Here is a 15,945-nt window from a genome sequence, read left to right as displayed (position 1 = left end):
TGATCACAAATAGCTTTCGTACAGATTAGTACCCAAATCACTAAGTTATTCTACCTCTGATCTGTTCTTTTTATAGATATGAATAATCTATTAAACCTACTTTAAGTTAAATTTCTCTTTCAAAGCTGACGGTATTCTGCATAGATCAAAGAGCCTCCTAACAACTCAAGCCTCTGTATGGGAACCACCTAGTTAATCACCTGCTTAGTATGCGGAGCCGCTCTGGAGGTCCTAGACCACAGACGCCTCTCCAGCTGTTATTGGTCTCATTTGTTAATTCAAGCCTCAGTAGGACAAAGGAAATTCTGTACTTAATCATCCATTTTAATTTCCTGGATTCCCTTACTTTTGACTTGTTGATGGGAAGAACAATAAAGGACAACCTCTCTGGGTACCACACTGGCCTCCTCAGGCTCCTTATTCAGCTCCTCCCTGCACCTTCTGCTATTCTTACTTTCACACATTCCTTCTTTCCTCCCTCTCTTCCTTCCCTCCTTAATTCCTTTTTTTCTCCCAAATCAAATACATGGCTGAGCACTTTCAGAAATGTGAGTTTGGGAACTGGAAAGGCAACAAAAAAGTCTTGGGAAAAGGCCCAGGTTTGAAACTCACAAACAGTTACCATTGAGATTCTACTACTCACTACCTGTTCTACTCTGGCCTGGTCTTCTCTTTCCTCATCTATAAAATGAAAATAATAACAAAAGTTTTTTATACACTTGATGTAAATATTAAATGATAAGACATATCTGAAAACACTCTTGAAACTTCAAAATCTTATACTGTTACGGAACCAGCCTGCAACGCTGGCAGAAAAACCAAGCGGCACTCAGAGATCTTGGTGGATCAGAGATTTACTTAATACCAGTGGGATCAGAGGAGACCATTTCTCCAAAGATCTGAGCCCAGAATGCAAGTGGGAAGGGTAATTTATAGCATCATCTTCTGCATTCGTGGAGGCTTTCGTGGCCGTGCGGCAAACAGGGCAGGAAGAACCCGGACGAGGAGTCTGTAAGCTAGGAACTAGAGCTTGTTTTAGTCCCGTCAGCCATCTTACGGTGCAAAACTTTACATATTTTCCCAACATTACAAATTAAAGAACTATTGTAAGTTGCATATGCCCTCAAAGTAGGTATTAATTGGCCCTCGATGCCTAGGATGTTTTTTAGGGTGCCCCATTTGCCTAAAAATGCCTGGAGTTGTCACTCTTGAAGTTTACTTTTAAGTGAAAGCTGGCAGGGAAAACCTTTTAAGATTCATAAGTAAACTTAAAAATTTTCAACAATGTTGTCTATGAAAAGGCAACCTATCTGCTTACTAACATATTAGGAGTGGTTTTTTATCAATTCAGAATAAAGAGCAGATTCTGAAAACATAAAATGGAATTAGGTATTGATGTAAGAGCGAGAAGGGTGGCAGGTGGGAGAGATTAAACTTAGAAGAGAAGTTCAGAGACCATGAGAAGACTCAAGATTTAAACAAACCTGGGAAGGAAAGGGGTGGGGGGTGTCCCAAAGACTCGGGCTTTGATTACAAACCACCTCCCACAATATAGTGTAACTGCCCGTTCACATGTGTGTCTCCCTAAATGAAATGCAAGCACCCTGCCAGCAAGAATTACATTTCCTGACCTCGTGCTTCTGTATATAACTGGCAAGGAACAACTAAGTTGGAGAAAAGTCTGTTTCTGTCTTCTGAGACCTGCCCTTCCATCCACCTGCCCACCATCTCATCTTTCTTCCCTTGTCACCTTCCGAGCTCCCAAGCACGTTTGGAGTGAACCCCAGGAGGAGACAGTGCATGGAGTGCTGTCACCTAAGGGGAAGGGATGCAGGTCCTGTATAAACGGAAATTCACACATCTCAGCACCTAAATTTCACTGAAATTACTGATGTGGAGTACACTGAGGACTTGTTGCCCCTCGTGCAAAACTGAACTTGGGGCACAAAATAATCTGCTCCAACAAGATTTCAATCTATGAACGATTGTAGATGAGGATTAAAAATGGTCCGAGAGACCGTTCTTTTCCAGTGACTAGTTTCAGGAGTGTCCGTCCCAGAGAGCTCAGGCTCAGACTGCTTCCCCAGGCCAGGGAGGTGGGTGTGTCACAGTTTGTTTACCGGGTCAGAGGGGAGTTGGTATGTTTGCCGTCTAGTACCGTTGTGTGCATGGTTATTTGTTAAGTGTAATTAGCAGCGCTCCACAGTGAAACTCATTTCCAGCCACTGTGATATATGGGGAAAATGCCTGCAGCTTGGACAGACGCCATCCATGTGTCTTTCCTGAGGACAGCGATGAATGACTCTGGCTTTGAGCCAGGGTCACTGTCACTGGCATGCCTGGGAAAATGCTAGAACAAGTCATGATAAAGTCAACTTGTAAATGCATCTAGAAGAACATGGCTCTGTGAAGAACAAAGGTTGTAAAATTAATCTTGTATGCTGAAGTCCAGAGTGACATGAGTTGGGTAGTTTAAGAAGATCTGTTGTAGTTAAGTCTATAAGGCTTTGACCCTTCCTGCATGAAACCACCAACCCACTGGAAAACTAATGGAGATGAGCCAGGGAAACAGGAGTGTCCTCCTCTGCAGGGATCCAGTGAAATCATGCTGCAGACTCCACTTACACTGTGTGTGGGACATCTGGTCACAGAGGGAGATGGTCCCAGTCAACCCTGCTCTCTGGTGCTACATAGGTACCTCCACACTGTCATAAGCAACATCTTAAGTTTAAAAACCCTCCTGTGACCACACTTCCTCCTCTGGCTCCATTTTTCTGATCATATGTATGAAAATTTCATTGAAAGCATTGTCCATAATCATTGTCTCCAATTCTTCTGTTGCAGAACAAGCCGCATAATTAGCTGAGGCTGGTGTAAAATAAAAGTGTAGACCTTTTATTCAAATTTATTAAGAATTTCAAGACAGTGATAGCAGGGCATTAAGCCATGGGTAAAACTCTTCTGAAGGTGGGGCATTCATTGTCTGGGGCACCTGGATATCTCAGTCAGTTGAGAGGATTCTCTCTCTCTCTCTCTCTCTCTCTCTCTGCCCCTCCCCTGCTCACTCTCTCTCTCTCTTTCTCGTTCTTCCTCAAGGGAAAAAAAAAGGTGGGACATTGTGTGACTGTATGGGTCGTCCATCCATGAAGCTGGCCTGCTCCGTTGTCCTCTGAGCCTGCTCTAATCAGGCTTTCATCTGTCACCAATTCCACTAACAGTCTTGTCAATGTCAGCAGTGGTTTCCACTCATCTAAACCTAATAGTCTCTTCTCATCTTTACCTTCCTGGATCAATGAATTTAGCAGAGCGATTACTCCCTTCTTCTTGAAGCACTGTCTCTACCTCGTTCTTTATTTTGGACTTCTGACTTCCTTAACTACAAGACATGTTGCTTCAAGCCACTAAATCTGTGGTAATTTGTTGCAGCAGTAAAAGTAGCACATTGTCCTCATCAACACAGTCTCCATATGTTGGTCTGCCCCAGGCTCACACCTAGGACATCCTACTCCTCTATCTATATCCATATCCAAGTAGCTTTAAAATACCAGCTATCAAAATGAAAATCAAAACTACAATGAGTTATCACCTCATGTGTGTGAGAATCGCTAGAATCAAAGACAAGAAACAATAGGTGTTGGCAAGGAAACAAAGGGCAACCCTCTTGCACTGCTGGTAGGAATGCAAACTGGTGCAGCCACTCTGGAAAAAAGTATGGAGTTTCCTCATAAATTTAAAAATAGAACTAACATGATCCAGCAATACCACTTCTGGCAACATACCCACAGGAAATGAAATCACTTTCTCAGAGAAATATCTCACTGCAGCGTTATTTGCAACAGCCAACGCATAGAAACAACGTTAAGTGTCCACTGATGGATGAGTGGGCAAAGAAGATATGGTGTGTATGTGTGGTGTACACACACGTGATGGAATATTATTCATTTATTAACAAGGAGGAAATCCTGTCATTGGTGATAACATGGATGGACCCCAAAGGTGTCACATTGAGTGAAGTTAGACAGATACTGTATGATCTCACTTACATGTAGAATCCAGAAAAAAAAAACCAGAACTCTGCATCAAAGGCCAGATTTAGTGGTTGCCAAAGGTGGGGAGTGGGTTGAGGGATATGGGTGAAAGTTGTCAAAAGGCACAAACTTCTGGTTATAATATAAATCAGTTCTGGGTGTGAGGGACAGCATGGAGACCATAGCTAAGATTACTATACTATATATTTTAAAGTTGCTAATAGAGTAGATCTTAAAAGTTCTCATCACAAGAAAAGAAATTGTAACTGTGAAGTGATAGCTGTTAACTTCTCATGGTAATTATTTTTCAGTATCTGCATGTACCAAATCATTATGTTGTATACCTTAAACTAATATAATGTTACACATCAATTATATCTCAATAAAGCTGGAAAAGAAATAATAAAATAAAATACCAGCTAAGCATTGATGACTCCCAAATTCATCTCTCTGGATCAGACTTCTTCCCTAAACTCCAGATTATTATAGCCAATGGATCACTCGACATTTTTACGTAAGTGTCTAAAAGACATCTCAAATTGAACATGTCCCCAGAAACAGTAAATGATAGCTCCAGCTCACTTCCTCCAGTTTCGTGGGCTAAAAACCTCAGTTGTATCCTTGGCTCCTCTCTTTTTCTCTCCCTCCACCTGTTTGGAAATCCTGGGTCTCCAAAATAAATCCAAAATATAGCACTCCTTACCACCTCCCCTGCTTCCACTTCTGGATGGAGCCACCATCACGGTCAGTTGGAATATTACAACAGCCTCCTAACTGGCCTCCCAGCCTCTAACTGTCCCCCACAATCTAGGGTCAACCCCGCAACCAAAGCGGTTCTCTTACAATATTTGCAATGCAGCCTCACTTCTTTGAAAAGCTTTTTTAATGGTCTTTCATTGCACTCAACAGGCGTAATCCCTACAATGACCCAGGGGCTCTATGTGATTTGGGGCTTTGCTGCCTCTTTCACCTGCTCCCCTGCCCCCCACCACTCCGACTCAACCACTGTTGCTTCTGCAGCCTCATTGCTCGTCCTGGAACATTCTCAAGCAAGCTCTTGCCTCAGTGCAATGAAATGGAAATTCCTTCTACCTGAAATGGAAATGCACACATTCTGTCTTACTTTCTTCTTTCTTTCAGGTCCTCTCATCAGCTGCCATTTTATTCCTGTCACTATCCCTGAACACTTTCCCCATTCAACTCCTTGTCTTTTGTATCCTGTTTTGTCTCCATAGCTCTTTGGCCACGTAACACCCTGTACGCACACTTGCTTGTTTCTGTTATGTTTGGTACCTGCTACAAGAACATGGGCTCTATCACAGCAAGAGTACTGACTTGGTCTCTAGTATGTTCCCAGTGCTGGAACAGCTACTAGCTGATGGAAAACACTTGAAAACACTTGTTGAATTAAATGAATGAATAATGGCACAAAGCTAGTAGTACTGGATTCACCATTTGCCAATTTATTTATTTTTCCAATTTGGCAATTTCTAACTAACTTATCAGTGGAGATCCATGAATAAACCATAGCCCATCCCACATTTTGAAATGAAAACAAGAAGACTATTACTAAATTCTGAAATGTCCATTAATTTCAAGATAGCCTGTGACCACTGTGACCCAGAGGCTGGCTTGATGAGAAAACTAGCTAGCCTTCTCTCTCTCCCCTAAATGCACATGTCATGGCAGAGCTATCTTATAAATCAGGAATTTTCAACTGGAGGTGATTTTGCCCCCTGAGGGGACATTTGGCAACATCTGGAGACATTTTTATTTGTCACAACTGGGGGAAGGTCCTACTAGCATTTAGTGGGTAAAGGTCTAGGATGCCACCAAATATCCTATAATTCACAATCCTACAAGACAACCCCACAGGTAAGAATCCCATCTAAAATGCTGTAGTGCCAAGGTTGAGAATGTATATTCTGCTATTGTTTGGTAGAGTGTTTCTAAAATGTCAGTGCAGTCACACTGATCATAGTGTTGTTCTAGGCTTCTCTGTGTCTACTGATTGTCCTTGGACTTGTACTGTCAGTTGAGTCATGGGTGGGGGCTCTTCAACTATCATTGGAGATCGATGCCTCCTTTTAATTCTATCACTTGGCTTTATGTATTTTGAATCTCTGTTATCAATATACAAACATTGCTATGTCCCCTGGATGAAGCTACCCTCTTATCATTATTGGATCACCCTATTTATTGTTGGAAAGATTCCCAAATCTACTTTATAATAAACATAGCTGCCCCAGCTTTCCTTTGATTAGTGTTAAGAAGTCCTCTTCTGTCCTTTTACTTTCAATCTGCTGGTGTCTTTATATTTAAAATGAGTTTCTTATAGACAGTACATAGTTGATCCTGTTTCTTTGTCCAGTCAAACAACCTCTACCAGTTAATTGTGCTGTTTAGATAATTTAAATTTAATGTGATTTTTGATATGGTTTGGTTTAAATCTACCACCTTGCTAGCTGTTTTATTTCGCCAATCTATTCTGTGTTCACTTTTTTCTTTTTCTGCCTTCTTTTGTTTTCCTTGAGTCTTCTTTATAATTCCATGTGATAGGCACAGTTCTGCCCAAGATTGTTACCCCTGATGTCCACACCCTGTATATTCCTCTACCCTTGAGTGTGGACAGGACTTGCAAATATGATGGAATTTCACTCCCATTATTAGGGTATGCTATGGTAAAGATGAAGAGATTTTGCTACAATTAAGGTTCCTGGTGATTTGATTTTGAATTAATCAAAAATGAAATTATCCTTGGTTGCCCTGACCCAATCAGGTGAGTCTTTTAAAAAAGTATCCAGTTCTTATTAGAAGTAAGAAAGATTCTCTTGCTGACCCCCATGACATAACGATGTAAGTTCCTATGACGTGAGCGGTACTGAAAACAGCACAGTAGGAATGTAAGGGCAGCCCTGGGAGTTGAGAGTGGCCCCTAACTGAACAGTGGCAGAGGAGGAGGGGTGCTTGCAATGAATTCTGCAACCTGAACGAGCTTGGTAACAGATCTTCCCTCTTCAGATCTCCAGATGAGAATGAAGCTAAACCAACCTCTCAGTTTTGGCCACATCAGATCCCAAGCAAAGGGCTGAGATAAGCTGTGCCTGGTTTCCTGACCCACAGAAACTGTGAGATACTCAATATGGTTGTTTAAGCTGCTAAATGTGTGGTAAATGTTACGCAGCAATAGAAAATTAATACATTACATTTTACTTCCTTTATTGGCTTATTAGATACACCTCTTTTTTTTTTTGCCATCATTGCTTTAGGGGTAATAGTGTACACCTTTAACTGATTCCACTTTTAAGTGGTTTTATACCACATTATCCATAATATAGGGACTTAGAGCAGGCTACTTCCATTTCACCAATCCTGATCTTTGTGCCACTGTCTACATTTGACTTCTATGTGATAGAAACCTACAATACACTGTTACTATTTTGCCTCAAGCAGTCAATTATCTTTGAGTTATTTTTTAAATAAGAGAAGTTCTCCCTCCCTTATCTGCACCTATTTTTACCATTCCCTGTGCTCTTCAATTACCATCTGGCATCATTTTTAAGTTGTCTGAAGGACTAATATTCACATTTCTTGTAGTGCAGGTGTTAAATTCTTGTATGTTTTGTATATGTGAAAAAGTCTTTATTTACCTTCATTTTTAATGATTCTTTTGCTGAGTACAGAATTCTAAGTCAGCAGAGGTTCTTTTTTCCCCTCTCAGACCTTTACAGATTAGTTCACTGTGTTCTTGCGGGCAGGGATTCTGGTAAGTCAGATGTCACTCTCAGCTCTTCCCTTGTGGCTGTTTTTAGTTGCCTTGTATTACCCACTTCAGCAGTTTATTACAGTGTGGCTTGGTGTAGTTTTCTTCACGTTTCCTGTGTTTGTGCTTTGTTGAGTTTGGAGGATTCATAGATCATTTATAGTTTCCAAGAATTTTGAAGAATTTCAGCCATTGTTTTTTTTTTTTCTGCCGTTCCCCAAAGTCTCCTCTCATTACACATATCTTAGGCAGCTTCTTAATGTTCTGTTCATTTATTTTCAGTCCTTTGCTTAATTTGAGTCCATTTCTATTATTATGTCTTCAGTTGCTAATTTTCTCATCTGCACTGTCTGACCTGTGATTAATACCTTCTCAGATATTGAGTGTATCACGTCTAGAAGTTTGATTTTGATCTTTCTGGAAGGGAGCATCTTCTCTGTCTTTTATTAGTATCTTCATGCTTTCCTCTCCACTTTTTGATATAATATTTTGGTAATAGCTGTTTTAATGTCCTTATCTAACAATTCTATCATTTTCATCATTTCAGAGTCTATTTTTATTAATTTCATTTTCGTTCTGATATAGATTATATTTTCCTGCTTCTTTTCATAACTGGTAGTTTTCACTGAATGGCAGACCTTGTAAATTTTCATTATTAGGTGTGAAATTCTTTTTATTTCTTGAAGTACTATTTTAGCTTTTTTCGAGGACTCAGCAAAATTATTTGGAAACAAATAAGCTTCCAGGTTCTATTAAGATTTGTTAGGGACCAGGGCAGGCTCTAGTCTCAGGGCGTTTCAGATCTTACTGCATTTAAATACCCTCTGAGTACTTGACCCAGTGTCACAGGTATTATGAGATTCCTCTACTCTGGCTCTTGAGCACATGAATCACTCCAACCCTGTGTTGGCTCCAGGAATTTTTCACCTGCTCCTTCACAGTGGCTCTTGTCCTGGCCCCACATCGTCTCCTCGTGTGCATGCTCTAATCAGACGTGGGTGAGAATGGAGAGAAACCATCTCTGGATCTCCAGTGCTGCATCTCTCCAGGTCTTCCCTCCCCTTGGCATTCCAGGAAGAATTCCAGATGCCTTGTTCTCCCTGAATTCTCTGCTCTGTCTTCACAACTCGGGGAGATCATACACTCTGTTTCGATTACTCCTCTCTGCACTGTGACTTTGGAAATTCCCTCCAGACAGTAAACTGAGGCAATCATAGACTTCATTTCTCCATTTCCCTTCTCTCAGGGATCACTGTTCTATGCTGCCTGTGTCTAATGTGTAAAATCCATCATTTCATATAATCTCATTGTTTAAGGAAGGAGAGAACAACCAATCCCAATTACTCTGTCATGACTAGAAGCAGAAATCTGTATCTAAGTCAATTTTGTAGAACAGAATGGGCAACTGGCTTCACCATATATCAAGTTTTCTTATAAAAATATAGCAATGTAAAGAATATAATGTTAGTGGGGTGTCTGGGTGGCTCAGTCGATAAAGGGTCTGACTCTTGATTTCAGCCCAAGTCATGATCTCACAGTTTGTGAGTTTGACCTCCCATCAAGCTCTGCACTGATGGCACAGAGCCTGAGTGAGATTCTGTCTCCTCTTCTCTCTGCCCCACCACCGCTGGCACACGCGCGTGCGCGCGCACACACACACACACACACACATTCTCTCTCTCTCTCTCTCAAAACAAAAAATAACCTTAAAAATAATATATAAGCCTCTCTCTTCCTCAAAAACTTAAAACTAGAAGCACCCTATGATCCAGCAGCCCCAGTTCTAGGACTTCTTTCAGGAGAATTGAAATCGGGGTCATGAAGAGATATCTGCCCTCTCACAACAGCCAAGATATGGAAATAGTGTAAACACCCCTTATGGATGACACATGAAGAAACTGGTGTACACGTGCATACAGTGGAGTGTTCATTCGGCCTTTAAAAAGAAGCGAATCCTGCAATATGCAGCAATACGGATGAACCCTGGGAACACAATGCTGAGTGAGATAAGTGGTTACAGAAGAACAGGGATGGTATGACTCCACTTCGAGTGGTCAGACAGGAGCAGAGTGTGGAGCGGTGGCTGCTGGGGGCGGGGGGACAGGAAGGTTGACTCGCTATTCAGCGAGTGTAAAGTTTCACTTACACAAGGGGATTAAATCCTGGAGATCCACACACAACACTGTCTCTATAATTGTACTCTTACAAATTTGTCCAGAGGGTAGATCTCCTGTTCTGTTCTTACCATAACTGGTTTTAGGAAAGAGCTCCTCTCCTATTAAACCTTAACTCTATCATAGTTTGATTGTGCCCCTTGTCTCAGACTTCTCTGATGCGCCTTCTGAAAGCCTGAGTCTAGAACAGCTCCCAGATCAGTATTCCTCAGAGCTGAATGGATATTGCCTTTATGCAATCGTCAAGACTTCGTTATCTGTATCACTGTCACGTGACAGAAATCCTGTGCTCCCCCTCTTTTTGCACTTGCTGATTTAACTTTCAGGCTGAAGCCCAGATCCTCAAAAGGAGGAGCCACGTCTTTGTATCCACAGTGCTAGACACACCATAGATGCTCACAAATGTGTGTCAAACGACTGGATCCATGACTTCAAAAATCAGCTCTTTAGGAGTCAGCTCTGCTGCTCTCCACTGCCAATCTACTTCTAGCTTAGGACAGCGTCACCTTTATCTCCGGTACTGGGGGCGACTGTTCTCATGGCCAACACAAAGGAGTTCTTTATGACACAAGTACATGGAAGACTCTTAACTTAAAGTATCCAGGCTCCAGATCATGAGTTGCTGATTCATTAGCAAAATATAACACACATTTGAACACCTTTTTTCCTTCTAATCACTGTACATTCGTACCAAAGAATGCTGACACAGATAAAATCATAGCTGGTTGAAGTAAGGATACTTATACTCAGAATATGGTACAGTTTTAATATCCAGATTTTCAGGCATCCATCCCTATATTCCATGATGATAACAGGGAATTACTGAAGGCATTTAGGTGGTACTTTGTCCTTACTCTTATTACACACTCTATTTTCATATCACTTTTGAAGATTAAATGAGAAAATATCTCCAAGGTTCTATAGAGACTACTTGCAGGGGAAATCAGTTCATTAGCATTTTACAGCTGAGGCTGTCTAGGCTTCCAGAAGGGGTGTGACCTGTCCAAGATCACATAGAAAATGGCAGAATATGAACTGGAACCTAGATCCACCAGCATTCCCATGGTTTATTGCATTTTAGTTCTATCCAGTCTCCCCACCAAGACAATAGCAACATTGGAGCTGGGTCTGGGGTGTAGGGCTGTCCCCAGGGGAGCCTGGTGGGGCACAGTGACAGGATGTCTTTTCACGGCTCTGTGCCATGGCCAAGGCAGCATCTGAGAGCTGGGGTCGAATCAATAGATCATCATTAAGAGGACCTGAGATAGAAAGCCAGAGAGACTATCCAGCCAAGCTTTGGTCTACAAAGGGCTCAGCAAAGAGAAGAAACAGAGCACAGGCTGGAGAGGTGAGAACAGGGTGGAAGCACAGGCTGCAAGTCCACACCTGGAGGTCACTCTCAGCGGGAGGACACAGGTCTGTGCTGGGGGCAGTGGGCAGGTGGGTACCACGGACCAGATAACCTACAGATAAGCTGCTCCCATCTGCTGTAGCTGTCCTGCACAGGACAGTTAGGGGGAATCTTCCTCTTTACTGCTTTGAGAGCTCACATTCCCCAAAGCAGACAGACTGGAAAGCCACATTTTTGTTCTGTGTTTGGTTGCCCCAAAGTGCAAGGTAAAGTGTGCAAGCCTAACAAAGGAGAGAAGCAATTCCCTCAAGGCATATTTTCTAGAAAATTTTAAGTGAACAGTTAGTGAGCTCACTGACACAAGCCTTAGTCTCAGGTAGGTTTCCTGCCCTCGATCTACCCTCATAGCTTATCACAGATTGCATCCTTCCACTGATGAACTTGAAAATCAAATACATTTGCAGTGGGACACTGGAATGGGATTTTATTGCATGGCTACCGCTCAATTGCAATTTGAGTATTACTGGCCTGAAACCAGCTTTAATTCAAAACATTGTTTGAAACTAGGTCAGATGACATGTCACAGTAGTGGGCTTGGTCTCTACTTGTCTGCTTCAGGTTCTGTGACAAGTTGGCACATGTTTTATGTCTAGTGTATCTGTCACCTTCTACATGATATACAGTTTCCTCAGTCAGAACAACATGGCACTGTCTTTGTTCTAGGTTATGTAACCATTAATAATTTATTTTATAAATAAAAATTTTGCTGACATTCCAACTCAGCAAATACTTCCATCCTCAGTGGGAAGGAAACGAAGTGGATGCTCTATAGTAGGGTTGGAAGAGCTAGGATATTGTGCTTCTCAGGCAAAATCTTGCCCACAAAGCAGTGAATGAAATTTATAGACTTTGATGTGATTTTGCCAGGGATGCGGAACTGATAGGTTTAAGGAACTGAAGAGTAAAAACTAAACTGAGAAGTTAGTGAGGCCAGAATTCTATAAATCTTTTTTGTTTTATAACAAAACAAAATTCTTATTTAATAATTTTTGTTATTCTTATTTAATAATTTCAATAACCCTAAAATACAGTTATATTTATATCTACTTTAAAAATGGAAACAAAAAACAAAAAATCCGCAAGCTTCCTAAAAGTTAAGTAATTTGGTCAAGTTACCTGAAAGGACCAAGTTTTATTCAGGGCTTGATCTAGACCTGCCTGACTTCGTATGTGTGACAAAGCAGTGCAAGGTGACATGCCAGGCACCATGGGCCACCCACCAGTACTCATCGTTTCCCCTTCCTTGATAAAGCCCAGTGTTGGTAAGGTGTCCACCCTCCCCACATCAGTGTGCAGGTCGGGGCATCCTCGTCTGTTACTCAAGGGCACCTGAATGGGCAGTCCTCACCACTCCTCTTGAAATGGCAGGGTAGAGCAGGAAAGCATCGCAGGTGTGGTGGTGACACATTAGGGGAAGTAGGGGTGGGGGTGAAAGGGCAGGGGGTGGGAAGTGCTTTGGGGAAAATGTTTCCTCTTTCTTTACAGAGAATAAACAAGACACAATGGTCTTCATCTTTGGGATATAGAGTTGCTGGAGTTGCTGATCTATTAAGTAACCCTACAGTGCACTACCCCCCCCCCCCACAATTCCCTTCATGAGATAACACATGCCTGCATTCACCCTTGTTTAAATCCTGGTTTCTGTGTCTAGGAGCCGGAACACCCTAACTGGATCTGAGACCACATGCCCGGGCTCAACCAAGCTACCCCTGGTGGATTTCACGGCAAATGGAACAGAAGGTCCCAGACTGAAGCACATTCATCCAAACAGGGCAGGTAAAAGGATCGTTGTGGCCGGGACTTGTCACTGGTACTTGTAAGGCAAAAGGTTTAGGAAATCAGGGGCCAGCTGGTAGAGAGGCAGGAACATTTGTTGGAATAAAACCTGCAGCTCATAGCAAAGCAACCTGGCTCGTTTCCTACACAGAAGCAGAGCATGTAATGGGCACTCAGGACAGGTATCCCCGCCCGTCAAGCTGGGTCATCTACGAGGGAAGTAGAAAGGAATTACCTGGCATGGCTATGCTCATGTAATCCATCTTCCAAGAGTTTCTTCTGGGCAGCTATTTTTTTTTTATATAAAAGAAAATTTTCAAAACCAATTATTCCCATGACCACTCTGCATTCATTGGCTTAGAGATGTAATTTAATGTATTAAACAGTGAATTAGTAGCAGTTTTAATATGTCTAATATCTCGGTGAAAATTCTGAGTTATTTAAGTCCTGGTTACAATATTCGTGCTGATTAGAGAGGGGTGGTGAGAGAGAGAGAGAGAGAGAGAGATTGAGAGAAGAAAGAGAGAAAACCTAACAAATTCTAAAGCTCAGTCAGTTCTTGTCACTAGTCACATCCCTTCTTTTCTCCCAGGATGCATAACAGAGAAACACACTTGCAGCATCTTATGATTCTATTCGTTAGAAACAAGAGAAATGCCCACCAAAAAACCCTGTGCAAAGGCACTGGAACAGCTCCCCTGGGGAAACTGGGTCACCATTAAAGTACAGACTCATACAAACGAATCAACATCAAATTACCATTATCTTCTTCCATGTTCCGATGTTTTTCCATTGGGGTTGACCATGAAAACAGGCCAGCTTCACAGCAGGCCCAAGAAAAACGAGGAAGATAGTGCACCCTGACTTAAAAAGGCATCTGGCCAGATATGATTCCCTGTAATTTTTTAAAGACATAAAAAGAAATACAAATAAATATTTTTAGGTAAACATTACATTTCCTCAGGTAATGGAAATGGTAGGCATAGTTCCCATCTAATAGTGAAGATAAGGCTACCCTACGACTCAGCAATCACACTAACAGGCATGTATGCAAAGAACACAAAAATACTGATTCAAAAAAAAGATGAAGATAAGGTAAGGAAGTTTTACTTATGCTTTCTAGTAATCTCTGATGAAATCAGGAATTGAACTCCTAGTGAAAAGCAAACCAAAGGAAGAGAGAAGAAACTTTTTAAATAAATAAAAGAGTTGTGTGGGGTTGGGGGGGGGGTGGACAGGAGCCCTAAAGATGAGATTATAATACAAATACACTAACCATTGGGTGGGATATTGTTTTTAACCCACATATAACTGAAAATTGTAATTCCTCTTACTAAGACAATTTAACTCAGAGGTGATGGAAGCCCCTGTGACCTTGTCAAGTGGATCCCCAGGAGGAAGGATTCAATACCACGGCATGTATGCAATTATGTTTCCCACAGTTTTTCCCCAAGGTTTCTATAGCCTGTAGCTGTACTTCAAGACTATTAGACACAGGGCTCAAGTGGAGACTGATACCTAGACACCCAAAGCATCATTACAGTCTCACTGTTAGATGACAGCATCGGGAAACCAGAAAATAAAACAGTCCTGGCCAGGCTTAAAGCGGGTCCTCTAGGTCTACGGATCCATATGGTACTAACTTCCCTGATCACCAACTATATAACTAAAATAGTCATAAACCCCATGTCGGTTTCTTCACCTGTGGGGTGAGAGGCACCAATGGGAAGCTTCTGAAACTACTACCCTCCCCCAGCCAAGATGAAGGCATTTGGAGGTAAGCAAGGGCATCTTTAGTGCTCTTTAGAGACTTAAAAGATGCAGAGGAGCTAGTCTTTATTATGCTTCTTCGTGGCAGGCATGCCTGCAAGCTTAGAAGAACCAGGGGAGATTTGATCCTTCACATTAACAGTCTCTTTTGTTCTAAAAGATACATTTAAGATATAAATTTCCTTCTAAGGTGAATCGAGAATTCAAACTTAGAACAGCTTGAACACCATAAAATAAAACATTTATCTCAAGGAACACTGATTTAAGTCACCTCTCTGCTAAAAGACAATAATTATTGCATGACATCCCATTCTCAGGTTCCATTTCAATAAATGTTCATTGATCGCCCACCAATCAACGGTAGGTACTAGGTGTGCAACAATAAACTATGTAAGTCTGATTGAACTTTCAGAGTAAAGAGAAGCATGGAGAAGTAGTAAGGAATAGAGACCAGACAGCATACACCTATAATACAACAGACTGTGCTGTGCTGAGGTCCCAGGGAACACCTAAGCCAGCATCGGTGGATACAAGTGCGTGGTGATGAACCCGAGGAGAGGACAGGGGCACATGTTCCAGGAAAGGTGAGAAAACTGTTTCTGGCAGAAATGCCAACATAGGTAAAGACACAGAGGAAAGAAGCAGTGTGGTAGATGCCAGGGACAGTGAGAGGCAGCTGTTCTGGCCTCAAACTGCCAAGAGTAGCTTTCTCCTAGAGAAGTACTTCCGTGCATTGTGTGTTTCACCTGGAAGAGGAAGACTCTGGTGAGTAACTTGGAGAGAAGCAAGCGCGCAAAGCTCAGATCTTAGCACCTCACCCTCCCTCCTTTCCTCTTTCCCTTGCCCTCACTCCTTCTCGCTCCTTCTTTCTCCGTATCTACCTCCTTTTAGGAAAGGGTGATTGCCTTACCTTTGTGTGATAAACCGATTAGAGCCCAGGCCAGCTTTTTTTTTTTTTTAATGTTTATTTATCTTTGAGAGAAAGCGGGGGAGGGGCAGAGAGAGAGGGAGACACAGAATCAG

The 15,945-nt window shown here is 41.9% G+C and overlaps 1 long non-coding RNA gene across 1 annotated transcript; it reads left to right on the top strand.

Moving 5' to 3' along the window:
• The first annotated feature begins 6,937 nt into the window (after window positions 1–6,937).
• On the top strand, window positions 6,938–15,547 carry LOC125910895 (uncharacterized). Its single transcript, XR_007454208.1, has 3 exons — window positions 6,938–7,197; window positions 13,028–13,152; window positions 15,335–15,547. It is a non-coding gene; the product is annotated as an uncharacterized LOC125910895 (long non-coding RNA).
• Window positions 15,548–15,945: the final 398 nt, after the last annotated feature.

This window comes from Panthera uncia, chromosome D1 (genome assembly GCF_023721935.1).
Source record: "Panthera uncia isolate 11264 chromosome D1, Puncia_PCG_1.0, whole genome shotgun sequence".
NCBI classification, from domain to species: Eukaryota; Metazoa; Chordata; class Mammalia; order Carnivora; family Felidae; genus Panthera; species Panthera uncia.
The sequence above is the reverse complement of the archived record's forward strand: the minus strand, read 5'-3'. Positions and strand labels throughout refer to the sequence as shown.